The 15,453-nt window shown below is 32.7% G+C and overlaps 1 protein-coding gene across 4 annotated transcripts in view; it reads right to left on the bottom strand.

The window, feature by feature from the left end:
- Positions 1 to 4,203: 4,203 nt before the first annotated feature.
- CPSF6 (cleavage and polyadenylation specific factor 6) overlaps positions 4,204 to 15,453 on the bottom strand; it is a 34,827-nt gene continuing 23,577 nt past the window's right edge. For all 4 annotated transcript variants that reach the window (XM_025882718.2, XM_025882717.2, XM_025882716.2 and 1 more), the window contains one exon: positions 4,204 to 9,042. The gene's annotated coding sequence lies outside the window, so the exon portion shown is untranslated. The remainder of the gene's footprint in view (positions 9,043 to 15,453) is intronic.

Here is a 15,453-nt window from a genome sequence, read left to right on the forward strand (position 1 = left end):
GGATGTAGGGAATAATAAAATGTAAATAAAAATCTTCATTTATAACTTCGTACTTTATCTGCCTACTTACATTAGCTGGTAAGAGGGCATGTTCCATTCTCAGTAAACAGGATAACAACTGGTAGAAGGTAACTTTAGGTAGATTACTGCCCGGGTATCCTTGAGATGAGAGAAGTTGTGCCATTTGTCTCCATCCTCTGTTTATGTCCCTTCATATATTCAGATCATTTAGAAAGTCAGGGACAACATAAAACAGATTGCTATAAGCTTTAGATAGGCAGTCTCCCAGTGTGCACAGATACACACAGCATGTTCACAAGCAATGTGGAATATGAAAGCTTAAGTTTACACTTTTTAAATTTTATTACGGCTATATTTACCTGTTTTTATCTTTTTTAAGATTTTATTTGAAAGCGAAAGCGCACGCACACATGCACAAGTGGGGGGAGGAGCAGAGGGAGAGGGAGAAGCAGACTCAAGACCCTGAGACCATGACCTGAGAAGTCAGGTGCTTAACCAACCGAGTTACCCAGGAGCCCCATAAATTTACATATTTGGGGTGAAATGGCTGCCAGCAATCCTGGAGTAACTTCCGAGTTGTATAAAAATAACTTGAACAGGCAAGTGTTTACAATGGATATACTATTAACTGAAAATCCAGCCATCACTAAATTCAGTAACAATTAGCTCTAGGCTTAACATTTCTGCAAATCATTTTCTAATATATTGAGCATGTTCTTGGGATAGGTTAGATGCTTAGGAAAAATTTTTGCTTGTATTTTCATTTAAGGTGATTCCCCATCCAACCCACCCCCTACCTGGGGAAATCTAGAGGCAATAATGTAAAATGATTTAGGCACTTTGGGGGATTAAAAAAACTAAAGTGATACAGTGGTATGTATCCTAGTTTCTATACTGTACTGGGGTAAAGCCCAACTTCTTAGTCAATGTCCAAATTTCCCACAATGTTAACATTTCCATAAATGTTATACTCATCTCTCATATCTAATAGGATAGCTATAATAATTATGGAGGTAGAACCCATGCAAGTATTCACATTTTTTAAAAAGATTTTATTTATTTGATAGAGAGAGACACAGCGAGAGAGGGAACACAAGCAGGGGGAGTGGGAGCAGGGAGCCCGATGCGGGGCTCGATCCCAGGACCCTGGGATCATGACCTGAGCCAAAGGTAGATGCTCAACGACTAAGCCACCCAGGCATCCCCAGATATTCACATATTAAAAAAAAAGAATACCACTAAGTTGCTAAGGACTAACAGAAGTATCCAGCACAGTATCTTGCACAGAGTAGGCATGCTCAGTGTTTGTGGAAGTGTAACATTTTAGAGTAATATATTCCTAAATGCTTACAGTTCAGGTATCAATAGAGCGTAGTCAGCACTTACAACGGGTGTGGGGTGGGGTGGGAGGGTCTTAGTTTGATGACATTCAGCAAGTAACTGAAAAAAGCAGATCTGGAATCTTAAACACATTTTAACTTGGACTCACCATTCTGCTAGTAGTCCTCTAACTCTTCAGAGCCTGTTGGCTCACTTGATAAAGGGGAATACTTTCTTTTGGGTGATTTAAGAAACAGAGAAAATAGGTACAACAATTTAAAAAAATGCTGATGGCACCCCTCCCACACCATCAAAACCACCAGCCATCTAGAGGGCATGGGTGACTATATTCTGTAGGTGGGTTTTAAACAGAAAAATGTTAACAATTATTAATGCCTTCCCCATCCGGGAGCTTGATCTAACTACCTACCTTCTGGGTGACTAAATGTGTCACCACTTATTAAAGTGGACTGCCATCACAAAAATGGACCCTACTCTCAGCTAGACTAACCAAGTTCCAACAAACCTATCAACATCAGTTCATTCTCCCAAACTTAAACCACAATGCCCTCAACTGTTTCAAAGTCACTAGATATGACTTAAAACTTAAAACTACCACCTACCTTCAGCCCACAAACCTCCATGTATTTTTGTCTATCTACATTTTCCCTTCTGAGGAAGGAGTGTTTCTCTTCTAATCCAAAGCTACTTCCTCTCTGGACACCTGGCTGGCTCATTCAGTAGAGCATGCAACTCCTGATGACCAGGTCATGAGTGCAAGCCCCATGTTGGGCACAGAGCGGACTTTAAAACAAAACAAAAAACCAAGTCTCCAAAGCTCTTTCTTCTCATACTACTGATATACGAGCATTGTTTCCCAAACAAAAAACCTGGAAGTTGCACCAGACTCCTCACCTCCCCCACCTCCCCATGTTTTGATGGTTTCTTCTCTATTTTAACTGTTACTACAAAGTTATGACTTTAACCCACATCTTCAAAACTCTAAGACCATTTAACTAATTACTACTTGCTATTTCTTGGATCTCAAAGGCACAAAATTCATACTATCTCCATGTTTTTTTTCCTAAAATTTCTTGACTCGGGCAATGATACATCATTACATAAGCTCTAAAAGCCAGCCTTTCTCACCTCATATCCAAACATCCAGTGTTTCCAATTTAGCTTCCCAAGTCTTTCACTAAACGAACTTTTCTCCACGTCTATTATCCTATTTCCCTATAGTCAAAGATTCCTTTAAGTTTCACTGGTTTACCCTATTCTTTTCCTGACTTAAACTTACAGCCAAAAAGATTCTTGAAATGCTAGCAATCGACACTTTACACACTTCGATGATTCCACATCATTTTTGGGGCAATCTTTAAAGTGATTTACAAGCCCTGTAGTCTTGGCTTTTGCCTTTTTCTTGAAACCCATACAGGCCAATATTTCTCACTTCCCACTTCAGCCGAACTGGCATTCTCTCAATTCCTATCAGTACACTCCCTCCTGACACAAAAGCCCTTTTATGCAAAGGTCTCTCACTAGCAGGTACCTCCTTTCCCTCTTCACCAAGTCTATTTGTTCTTCAGGTCTCAGTGTTATCATTAAGGAAGTAAACTCTATTTCCTAAAGTTTTCCTATAAAGCTGAATACAGATTTTTAAAGTTAAGATCATGTATATTTATCCTTTATTGGGCACGGACAACAGCAGCTGACAGGAACTGATTTAACATAAAAATCCAACAGCTGTTAGTGAAATATAAATAGGAGACAAGATGGAAACAAGAAGCACTGGAAACCATTTACAATAATATTTCCTGTTTCATGGTAATGGTTACTGGGTAGATTCTGTCTACCAGTCCTTTATTAAAAAAGGTCCATCTTTCACTAAATCAGGCCTTGACTGACTGCTATGGAGTCGTGCGTGGCATCTGGTTAAAAAAAAGTTTAATCTTTCTTAAAAGATTTTCTTTCTTTCAAATACTCTCTGCAAGAGTCTCAATTAACTCAATGAAAGGTGGATCAATGAATGCAATCTTCTTCAAAATGTAAACATGTAACAGAGTAACAGGGAAACTAACAAAACCTGAACCACAATTTTAATGGGTCATGGAAAGGGATCCTAGGAATAACTTATCTCATATGGTTATTACTGTTTATAGACTTGTTACCTTTACCATACTTTGAAGCCTACAGGTGAGAAATCTTGGGCCTGATTATAATAGCTGGCATACAAATCCTTACTGAAATCACAATTTGTTACCATTTTAAAAGTACTCTGTTGTTTCTAAGCTAGCAGGTGAAATATTTTTGCTGTGATCTAGAAATATTTTTACTTGATTCAAGTCTACTAAGGTTAATAATCCCCTAAAACTAAACAAATGTTTTCTGAACCTTAGGTTTGAGAATAAAACAGCCTAGAACTGTTTTAGGTTTCTAAAGCCTAATTTTAAGCTCGGTATCATCTGCTTTAAAGACCATCAACATTCAATGCAGAAAAAATAACCACTGGCGGGGCGCCTGGGTGGCTCAGCCGTTAAGCGTCTGCCTTCGGCTCAGGCCATGATCCCAGGGTCCTGGGATCGAGCCCTACATCGGGCTCCCTGCTCCGCGGGAAGCCTGCTTCTCCCTCTGCCACTCCCCCTGCTTGTGTTCCCTCTCTCACTGTCTCTGTCAAATAAATAAATAAAAATCTTAAAAAAAAAGGAGAAAGAACAAATAGCCTCCGGCTAGGAGGCTAGCTTAAAGGCAGATACAGACAACAGTCCAATTTGTTATACTGTATATTGCCAATAGATATGATTTATTCATACCATACACAATGGTTAAATTATGAACCAAATAAAAAGACAAACTGTAAAGTATTATCAAAACTGTGTTTTATTTTCAATACAAGATAAATACCATGCTTGTTACTAGTGCAGTTTAGGGCCAACAATGGCCATATAGCAAACTGCTGAACAGTCACCTAAATGCTAAAGAAAGAAAAGACAAAGTAAACATTAAACACAAAATTGCAATTACAAACATTTTAATAAAATGGAATGAGCTTTTCAATAGAAGCTAATATGGAAGTCTAGTTCTCATGGACACCAAAAAGATGTCTTTTTGATCAAATATCACCTTACCTTCTGCACAGAAATCTTACTGTGAAGTCACCAGAGTCAATAGCTAAAATTTTAAGACTTTCTTTGGCCTTCTGGTATTAGACAAATTATTTACAAACCGTGATTTAGTTAATTCATGGATACTGGTAATATGATACAATTTTTTTGTTAAGGGCTTTCCATTAAAAATTGTAAAACAACTTTGTAAGGCTGTACAAGGCTGTAAACTACTTTGCTAATATACCATGGGATGAAGAGGAAGAGTAAGAATAGACCTTTTTTTAAGGCTAAAGTCATCAATGTTATAGATGCATTCCTTAGAATACATTATGATTTACCCCAAGGATCCTTTCCCATTAAATACCACCTGAGTACTACAATTTTCAAAGTAAAAAAATAAACATGAATTCACCATTGTATTTTAAAATAATTTAACTTACAGAATGCTGATAAGTGTTATGCAGTAACAGTGTGACAAAAAGAACACATCTTCAAAAAGAAATGTTTTTACTAAATGCAGGGTCTGTCCAATTATGAAATTAATGCAAAACATTTACACCCATGGCAGAAGTTTAGGATGCTCGCACATGAAAAACTTTCTGTAGTATTTACTATCCGCTGATACCATTTTAGGGTTTGTGTGACTTCAATTAAATTCTACCTAACATTTTAAGACTCCTACTACAATATGTTAATATATCAGGAAGTCTTTAAAACATTAAAATCTGTCTATACCTAACCAAGTGTTTGTACGTCCCATACAAAAACCACAGTAGCTGCATACTCAGAATGAATGCCAACAACCTGAAATTTTAAAGAAACATTGGTTAAAACAAACCTAAATCAATCTAAACTGGACACAATTGCCTGAATATTTGAAAAATTTGTATTGCTTCTTTCTAATGCCAAGAAAGAAGAGTATAAGAACTTCCTCCCAGAAGCCTAGACATTTTAACACATTTTCTTTTTCAACTTACAATGAAACTTTAATCCAGAATCTTTTGATTTCTCTAATCGAAAATCTCACATTACAAACACAAGAAATGCTATATGTAAGGCCACATCTTAAGAAATTTATAATTTTTGGTTGAATATTAAAAAATTAGTCTAAGGCTTCTAAGAGTCAAGTTGCTAAAAAAATGAAATAAATACTCCAGTGTTTAAACTGAAGGTTAATGTAAAAAAATAACACACACACAGAGTAAGAACAGAAAAATAGAATGCTTTGCTACAAAAATCCCACTTAATATATTTTAGCACAAAAATGTCTAATATGTACAATGGATAAGCGTGCATTCAAGTACATACAACTGCAGGAAACATTTACAGACGGCTATGGGATGCAAATGAACTTAATGAATAAAATTTAAAAGGCAGTTATCTGTAAAACAGTAAGACTCTCAATACTGTATTCTCAGTAAAGAATCAGAACATAAACTTCCTCTTAAAATAACAGGCTGAAGCTTAAAACACAAAATTGGAGCCATCTTATAAAATACAGAAAATGCAATGATCATTCAGGTATGAACCAAAATGTTGAGAGCACTCCAACAGAAAGTCTCATAGTAGCATTTCATTGTATAAAACAGTATGTATTTAGGTTATTGGCACATTTAAATACATAAGGGAAAGAGAAAGTCTTTACCCTTCCAACAATTTTCCCCTTTCACTATAAAATGTTATACAACATTCATTAAAATCCCATGTTTATTTTAAGAACTGACCTTAAACTAGTAAAAAACAAAGCAATATTCTCCACAGGAGAATTAAATGAAAAATAATACCTTAAGCTACAATCCATAAGTTATCTGTGAACTCCAAATTGTAGTTAACTGCTTAAGAATATTCTAGGTAAAGGGGCCATTAAATGGGCTATAAACTATGATCAACAGCCACTGCAACTTACTCCAAATCTTGCTTATGAAAACTGACAAAATAAACACTTCCAAATTTACATTGGAATATCCTTTCCAAAACGTTATGTCCTTTAACTAAAAGCAGCACAACTGATTCAAAGTGTTGCTTCAGAAGCATTACCACTGAGGTGCTGCATCACTCATTCATAACTACTGGCTGAAAGGAATGTGACCGCATAGCACTAATAAATGACTATGGTTTCAAGTCAAACTCAAATTTGTTTTCATGTCCACTACAATTATTAGTAAAAAGAAATGAAAAGGTCTCTGAAACTCTCTTTCTCTGTGGGTTTTTGTTTTTTTTTTTTGGTGTCTATGTAATGATTTATCTCTTTGGATTGTTTTTACATGTTAAAAAAAGTTTTTCAAATAACATTAGCTCATAAACAACAAAGGGATATGAAGAATAAAACAAGGCTTGCAATTTTCACCTTTACTGCTATACATTCGTGTGTTATCAGGTAGAAGACTGTAAGAATTAATGTCAAACCAAAAAGTTATTTCCTTCTGACAACACTTAAAAATAACAGACTAGCAGCAAACAATTCTAGTACACTCACATTGTCTGCAACAAAAGTTACGTAATGAAATCAGCCATGTAGGGAGAAGAGTGATATAGAATGAGCAATTAAAGGGTTCCACTGATAAAAAAGGAAAAGATAAATGATTTAATTAGTACAAAATTTCCAGTTTCATCTCAAGTTCAAGTGGTTAGATTTTTAGAATTCCATTTTAAAACGGTCAGAGAGTATCTTATTCTCATGGACATTTACTTACCTTTTAAGCTTACTATTAACTAATTTCCCTTGAAATATATTTATGTCCATACTTCTTCACATTAGGGCATTGTAATTAAAATATAAAAAAGCTACGGAATGACAAAACACCTATACACAAAACAAGAAAACTGATTTTGATACAACTCTCAAAGAATGTTAAAAAGGCAACTGCATTTTCAACAAGAGAACACTTGAAAAATTTCTGAGAGCAAACAGTTCTTAAAAACACCAATGATCCCATGCACAAATACTCTAAATCACAAAATGTTTTAAAATAAAACTAGCAATAACATGAATAACTTGAAACAGCTAATTTTGTAAGAACTAGTGTGATAGCGGACAAAATGAAAGAACTGCAGTGCAAATCTCTGGAGGGCTTCTACAAGTTGCACATGACATAATATCCAGGGTACTTAAATACTTTTAAGCATTGCCCTAAAATTTGGGTATATTTTTAAAAAACCAATGTGTATTACCAGATTGCTCAAAAACAATCAGATCTTAAAAACAAATTAATTTGTTTAGGAATTCAACTCATATTTCTGAAATAGTGATTCCGAATGATCTTCCTATAAAAGTATCTAATCAAGTTGACACTCTGCCTATGCTAATTTTGCAATTAAGAACACATGCTAGCCAAGTGCTTTTAATGTGGGCCTATATGCAAGGCAGACTTGAAAAAATCTTTGATTAAGTAACTCTAGCATGAATCAAAAGGTTGCATGAATACACACAAGATTCCTTAAACTGTGGTGACAGGGTACACCTATAATCACCCATTACACATACAGGAGAATACAACTCAGTATTAGTAAGCATCACGCCCTTCCAAAATCTACAGTAACCAGAAAATAAAAACTAATGCTCTCCTTACTCACATTTGTCTGCTGCACGGCTGTATTTACACTGCCTATGGCTTCAAAAATAAACCATAAGCACTATTAATATAAAACAGCAAATAACTGCCGCATCAAATCAGAATTGTCAAAATATTTCTTCAATGCTAGCAGTTTACAATTAAGCGTTTCAGTACATCTGTGTTGTAATTAAGCTGCATTACTGTAGCAAATAACGTCTGGGTTTTTACTAAAATGTTAAAACCACAAAATTTTTTTTGACCCCTAACACATTGACTGGATTGCTATGTCTGTGAAATTTTACAAGTTTACATACCATTCAGCAAAATCACAAGCTAACTAGGTAAAAACAGCTAGAAAAGCAGAATATAGAAATATTAAATATCCATGTAATCACCTATTCTAATATCAAAATCAAGGGCAAGAGACACTTAATTAGTATGTTTAATTCACTGAACGCAAGATTAGATTGGTGCATATCCAAAAACGCTATTGCAATGCTTTTTTAAAGGACAGTATAAATGTCATAGTAACATTATCTTTAGATATTGCTGAACACAAGACTTTCCCTGAGGTGTAAACATCAAATAACTTGAACAGCTTTACACATCAGCCCCATTAAACAGTTTATTACAACACTACATCTATTGTAATCAAAGTGGTGCTGTTTACAGACATTATCATATGAACATTTTTAACAAGAACAAACTACTATAAAAACAAGCATTTACTTGACGTTTTTTTCCAATTGCTTGCACATTATAATGGCCAAATGTATATAACCAGTAATAAAGTTGCAAAAGCTATAACTTTTTAAATCACACAGGTTTCCTTCAAATAAAACAGTTAAGCAACATAAAAAATAAAAGTAGAGCTACTGGTTACCATTTATGCAGATTTGCTTTATTCAGATCTATTCCTGTTCATTTTATCCATGAATCCTTACAGGTTCAGTTCAATCACAAGAAGCAAACTGCTGGACAAGCGTCATTTTTCCCCCATGAAGACTGTTTTGTCTTGGAAGGTGTTCCTCTTCCTTCAGCTGTAATGTGTCAAAATTTGTGATGTAGATTTTGCTATTCCCCACAATACACAGAAAAACGCTGGCTTAACTATACATACACAAGTCGTGCATCTACTTCACTGTTACGTATTCTAACACAATAAGCATTAACTGAAACAGTAGCTGCCCTTATGGTGGAAAAATGTTCCCAATTTATGTGATGATTAAAACTGAAACATTCTGATTTTATTCTTCTTAGTTATTACTGCCTTATTAATTTAATGACTGGAACAGAAATGAAAATATAGCAGCTGCTGTTTCTGTGATGATGGAAACATTTATAAGTCATTTTCTAAAGTATGCAAACTACAAAAATAAATGGAAAAATGCTTGAATGATTTTAATGTAAGTATTTTTCATTCACCCACATATCAATTCTAAAGAACTCATTAACAATTAAATGTGAACTGAATATAAAATGCAATAAATTATTTTACAAATTAGTTGTATTTATTTGACAGCATACAGGAACTTCTGCAAATGTTATAAATCAAACTTTCATGTTACAAAATTTATAAATAAAATTTATATATAGCTCAGTATGCACATTTAAATAAATATGACATCCACATACAAATCTTTAGACATAATACAAATTTAAAACATTTACTTTACTTTCACTCTATTCCACCTATATTGAAATAACTAATGTAGTATATAAGCTAACCAAAAACAAGCTAAATAAGAATCTACAATGATAAATTTCATTGAAAACTCACACAAAGAAAAAAAAACCAGTAAATTTGATAAACTAAAATTTCAAAAATACAAAAATATGCAAACTTCAGGTAGAGGTTCACAAAAGAAACATTCAATTAACTTGCATTTAAGTGATCACTGAAACACCAGGTATTTAAAATATAAATTCCAAGAGAGCATTTTAATAAGATGATGTAGTAAGAGGAAAAGGGCACAATATTTAGTGATATTCTTGCCATAAAGTAATTGGAAAACACTCTCTGCTTTATAATTAAGAGTAATTAATATTCTGTCACAACTATAAATGTTATTTTTTATGTCCTTTCCTCCCTAGGCTGTAAGCATCTTAAGAGCATCAATACACATATGCATTCACAACGCCTAGGAGTAAAAACCTGAATTTTACAACTCAAAAAACAAAAACAAAAAAAAACGAAACCCAACAACAACAAAAAAACCAAAAAACCAAACAAACAAACAAAAAAAAAAACCCCAGATGTTTTAATCCTGGACCTTCTCTTTTAAATAGTTTCTATTTGCCCATATTTTTCAATGAGATACTTAAGCCATTTCTAATGTTACCTTTTATTGTACCTTTATCTTATGTTGCTGAAGCTTTAGGTGGAATTATTTCATGGAAAAAGATCTAGAAAGGCAGCTTTCACGGGTTTTATTTTTATTCCTTGCAATGTATTTTTAAAAACTGGTATTAAAGTATTAAAGAAAGATAAGGAATGTGTTCTAACCAGAAAAGATGCACTACTGGGAAATTCATAAATCTTACTGCAAAAGTATGTTATCTCCCTAACCTTTTTGTTGTGATGCGAGAGATCTGGTCTTAATTAAAGAGGGAAAAATTATTTCAAGTCACAGTGAACAAAAAATACCCAATCCTTCCCAAAAAAACATATGGCATACACTGTAACTTATTCATAACTCCAAAGGAGAATTTTACTACTTTTTCTGTAGAGAATCCTGTTTGTGAAATTGTAACACACATCTTTTTGCAGGACAAATGCACTTATCTTTTGCTTGATTATACTTCATAGATCTTTACTATTAAGAAGTCTCTCATTTTCACCATACAGACATAAAATCTGGGGGGTAGTCTAACAGTTTTTATTTCTCTTTCTAAACACTTTACATTTATCCATTTGGAAATACAAATTTTACAATCTCAAACGGAAGCAAATTTGAAGGCAATACAACCCATTTCCAATAACCCAATCCCATATTATACTCTCAAATTTCTAGGTAGACATCTACATAAACAAAGATATCAAAAAAGCTTAAAAGTGACAAATACATTCAATGCTCATGTTTTCAGAATACCATTTAAGTCAAATATGTTAATGTCAAAGTCACACAATTACTTTTTTTTAGCTATCAGTTATAAAAGATCTATGCAAACACTTGTTTAAAAACTAAGACAAACGGAATCTACAGCTCTTTAATGAAGCACTAAGTAAAATTTCAATACAGAGAAGCACTGTATTTTGAGATAATGTAAGATCAAGCCAATACTAACAACTCAAATTATGAGCATTTCTATTAGAAAGTTATCTAAGTAAATTTGTTAGCATCTATTTCTAAGCTCATGGCCAATTCACCTTTCTAATAAGATTCAAATATATATTTGATATGGCTTTTTCACAGGTTTTCACATTAATCCTGAATCAGAAGAATTAAGTGAATATTGAATTGAAAGAATTCTAATGCATTTTTAGAGATGTGCTTCTATTAACTCAGTGAAATAAAATTCACTTTTCTCTTTTCTGAAAATTTCTCCTTAATGAGACAAACAGGGATGGAGTGGGCAAAAGAAATAGAAGATTCTGAATATAAGTCAACTCTTGTAAATCAAATTTCCTTCTTGTGTTGACTAAAACACAGTACATTAAAACTCTGTTTATTATAGATATTTGCAAAAATTCCCTTACTACAACATTTGGTTATTTCCTTCTTTCTACCTGTGGACACAGTACTTACCTCATTTTAACTAGTCTTTCATTACACTATAAAACATATACAAGAGAGGAAGTTCACTATAGAAATAAAACTTCACCACAGTCAAGGAAAACTCATCTTTGTCCCCCAAATTTCACAAAATGGACATTTCAAAATAAGCTGTTTATGTGCTTTAGAATTTCCTGTGAGGATTAAAACACCCTACCACAGAAGACAAATTAGTAAATTTGGATAGCATATATGGCACACTTACCCCTTTTTGGTTATTAGGTTTTCTTTAAAACAATGCTAACTAAATATTCATCCAAAACATTACTTATTCAAAGTGATCTAATTTACAAACTAAACAACGGTAGTAAATTTCACACTGAGATGAAGGTGAGAGCAAGGTGACTCACATTAGCACTGAATTTTCTTTTAACAGGGAACATTAATCATTTGTAAACAAAACCCATTCTTAAACCACAGTGAGCAAAAAACACGCTATACATCCATTCAAGGGATTACTTCCTACCCTCCTGTCACTTCAATTATGATAGCTGTGTAGTCAGGTTTTACAAATATTAAAAGCAAGGAAACCTGGAGCAAAAGAAGTGAGAACTAGAATATCCAGATGAAGCATAGCAGTTAGGATATATGGGAAAACACAAACACAAGGCTGGATAATATTAGGCAGATCTCAGATGACCTAAGAGTTGCAGAAATAATTTTTAAATATCATTACCACCAGTATCATTCATTGGAAATTAAGAGAACTTAATTTTCACATTGGCCTCAAAGTAACACTAAATCTTAAGGAGATGAAACATCTTAGCATATAAAAAAAGAACTTTTTATTCTTTTGTCTTTTTTTGTTTTTCCCAAATTAATGAAAAACTATAAACTAAATAAAGAATGCAAACCACCCCTAAATCTTGTGCAATAACAACACAATCTAAGATTATGATACCTATGGTAAGTCTTACAACAAAATGTAGTTATTTAATCCATATTCAATACAAGATGCTTAAAATTTTTATCAAAGAAATGGACAGTGACTTGAAAATATGTAAAATCTCGTATTTCAGGGAGAGAAAAAGCATGAATAAAGAGTATATTAAAAAATAATATGGATTCATTACTCTTTGTACAGAAAGAAAAACTGAATCATTAACAGAAATTTGCTGTGTGGCATTGTTCCAAACAAGTAATAAGAGGAATGCAATCTAAAAGAAAATAACTGTGAAAGTAAAATTATTTCTGTAAGAAGTGTACAATCTTTAAACACTGAACTACTTTTGTTTTGCTCAGAGTGGTCTGAGAATGGAGGCAGAAATTACAGAATATGAAATACAATGTATTTACATACTGAAAATTTACAATACTGATATTCCCATTAAAATATTACCTACTTGAACTTAGATACTGAATGCTTTTAGAAAAATTAATACATATTTTAAATGAGAGAATGCAATTAACATTACCAACAGCTCAAACACAAAAAAAATTAAGATGGGACAGACATTAACAGCTTGCCAACATCATTAAGTTTCCAGTTAAATTAAGAACTTGCCCTTTTAGCCATTCATCACTTTAATAATAAATTACATTATTGTTTTATTTATATACACGCTGACATTCATGTTAGCTTCCAAGTTACTTGTATTCCATTTAGTCCATTTAAGATTTACATGAAAGCTCAAAAGGACTCATTTAAAAACTTCTATAAAGGTCAACAGACCCTATTATGATAATAATTAAATGTGCAGTTATTTTGTTTAAAAGTTTTTCACTTGAATATATTTAATCTTAGCCCCCAACCCTGTAAATTCACATCTACGTCCGCAATAAATACTGTTTAGTATAGTAGCAAAGGTACAATATTCCAGGATAACAGAATTTTTTGCCCTAGAAATGCTTATGTAAAATTATGCTTGGATGAAGGCCCATAACAATATTACAACTCAATTCTGATTAATGTACAAACAAAACATGGGAATTTTGATATGGTACACATCAGTGATTAAGAAAAAATGTCAACAATAGTTTGCAAGTTAGGAATTTATAGTTAATGTCTGAATGTAATGAAACCCAAGCCATGATACAGTTAGGTGTACCCATTACTGGAATGTAATGTTAGTTAATTCCAAGTATTTAAAATTAACAATGGACTTTTCAAGGAGTTTACTTGGCTGACTGTGCTACTTTAACTAAAACCAGGAAAAAAACTCATTAATTAACTTTGGGTATAATCTGGTTCAGAAACCCCTTGATGGGCATATCCAATCTTGGAGATGATTAAAAATGTACGGAAGTTTTGTTATCATGCCTTCAGTAATCAGAAGCTTGTTGATAAATGGCAGTCTAAATAAAAATAACTTGTAGAACCTGTACCTTACTATAAATGGAATGGCTAATATAGTTATGCATTTCAAGTAATAAGTTGGCCACAATTCACCTTAAGCAACTGATGGACACTGAGAATTTTTTTCTTAAGATGGGATTAAGATCTATTCAACCCAAGGGGGGAAAAAACTACATCTTTAAAATTTAGTGTCTAGATTTACATGACACAACATTTAATCCTTATATCCAAAAGCAGTATTAATTTCAATAAGCTCAGTTTTAGAGTGAGAGATGTTCTGCTTAATACTAAATGTTTTGAGACTTATATTAAGTTCTATAATACAATACATGGAAAACTATTTTAAAATTAAAATTTTGATAAATATTTAAGATGCATGTTCAAAATGCTAGGAAAGTATTAAAACTGGCCTTTCACTTAAAATAGCCCATAAAACTGTAAATAATGTAACAGCTAATGTACCATAAAAATAAGATTTACATGCTTATTTTATAAATAGTATTATTCAAAAAGGATCTCATTTGCTAAAATATTATCTATTATAGTTAAAGAAACTGCTATTCTGTCACAGAATTACAAACACTTGATAGTCTTTGATTTTTGCCCATAACAATTTAAATACTAACAATTACCATGACTAAGTTTTCAGTGTTTCCCATGATTATGGAAAATAATTGTGTAAAGAGTAGTTACTGACAAAGGGTTTGTTTTAGCCTAATTTAATCTGGATATGCCACCAACATATAAAGAAAAATTATTTGTTCACAGAATAACCTTTGTGTCACATGCACAAGCCTCACAGTGCCCTCCCCCTACTTTTCACATGAATAAATGCTGTTCACAAATATAAAAATAAAATTACACGTGAAAATGAAGTATAAACAGACAACTTCCCGCTTTATGAAAAATGTACACAATAGTTTTAAAATACAGAAAAAAAGACACAATGATTATGGTTTATGAATGAAACATCAAATAAAATTATTTCAAGGTTATTCTACCTAGGATGCATGATTTGATACAATTTAAAATTCTTAGATATGGAGTACCCTGAATCCATTTTAATTAAGTTTTGTATCTTCTTTGAAAATTAAAGGATATGGTTTCTTTTATTTTAAAACAAAAACCAGATGCCAGGAAAAGTGTCTCTTCTAAAGAATATTTTTTTAAGTACAAAAGGTCTTTCAATGCTGAGAAACCATCCTCCTGTATTATAAGCTATTATATGTTAGATTTTCTTTAAAAGTTTTAGGGAGTTAGTTCAAGAAGGGAAACTTTCGATTTACTTTTAAAAGTCCAAGCACTATATATATATATCTATATATATAGATATATATATGCACATATATTATATATATGTATGGATTAACTTCTATTTT

The sequence above is a fragment of the Callorhinus ursinus genome, unplaced genomic scaffold (genome assembly GCF_003265705.2).
Source record: "Callorhinus ursinus isolate GAN/ISIS: 27379988/994484 unplaced genomic scaffold, GSC_fseal_2.0 scaffold14, whole genome shotgun sequence".
Taxonomy (NCBI): Eukaryota; Metazoa; Chordata; class Mammalia; order Carnivora; family Otariidae; genus Callorhinus; species Callorhinus ursinus.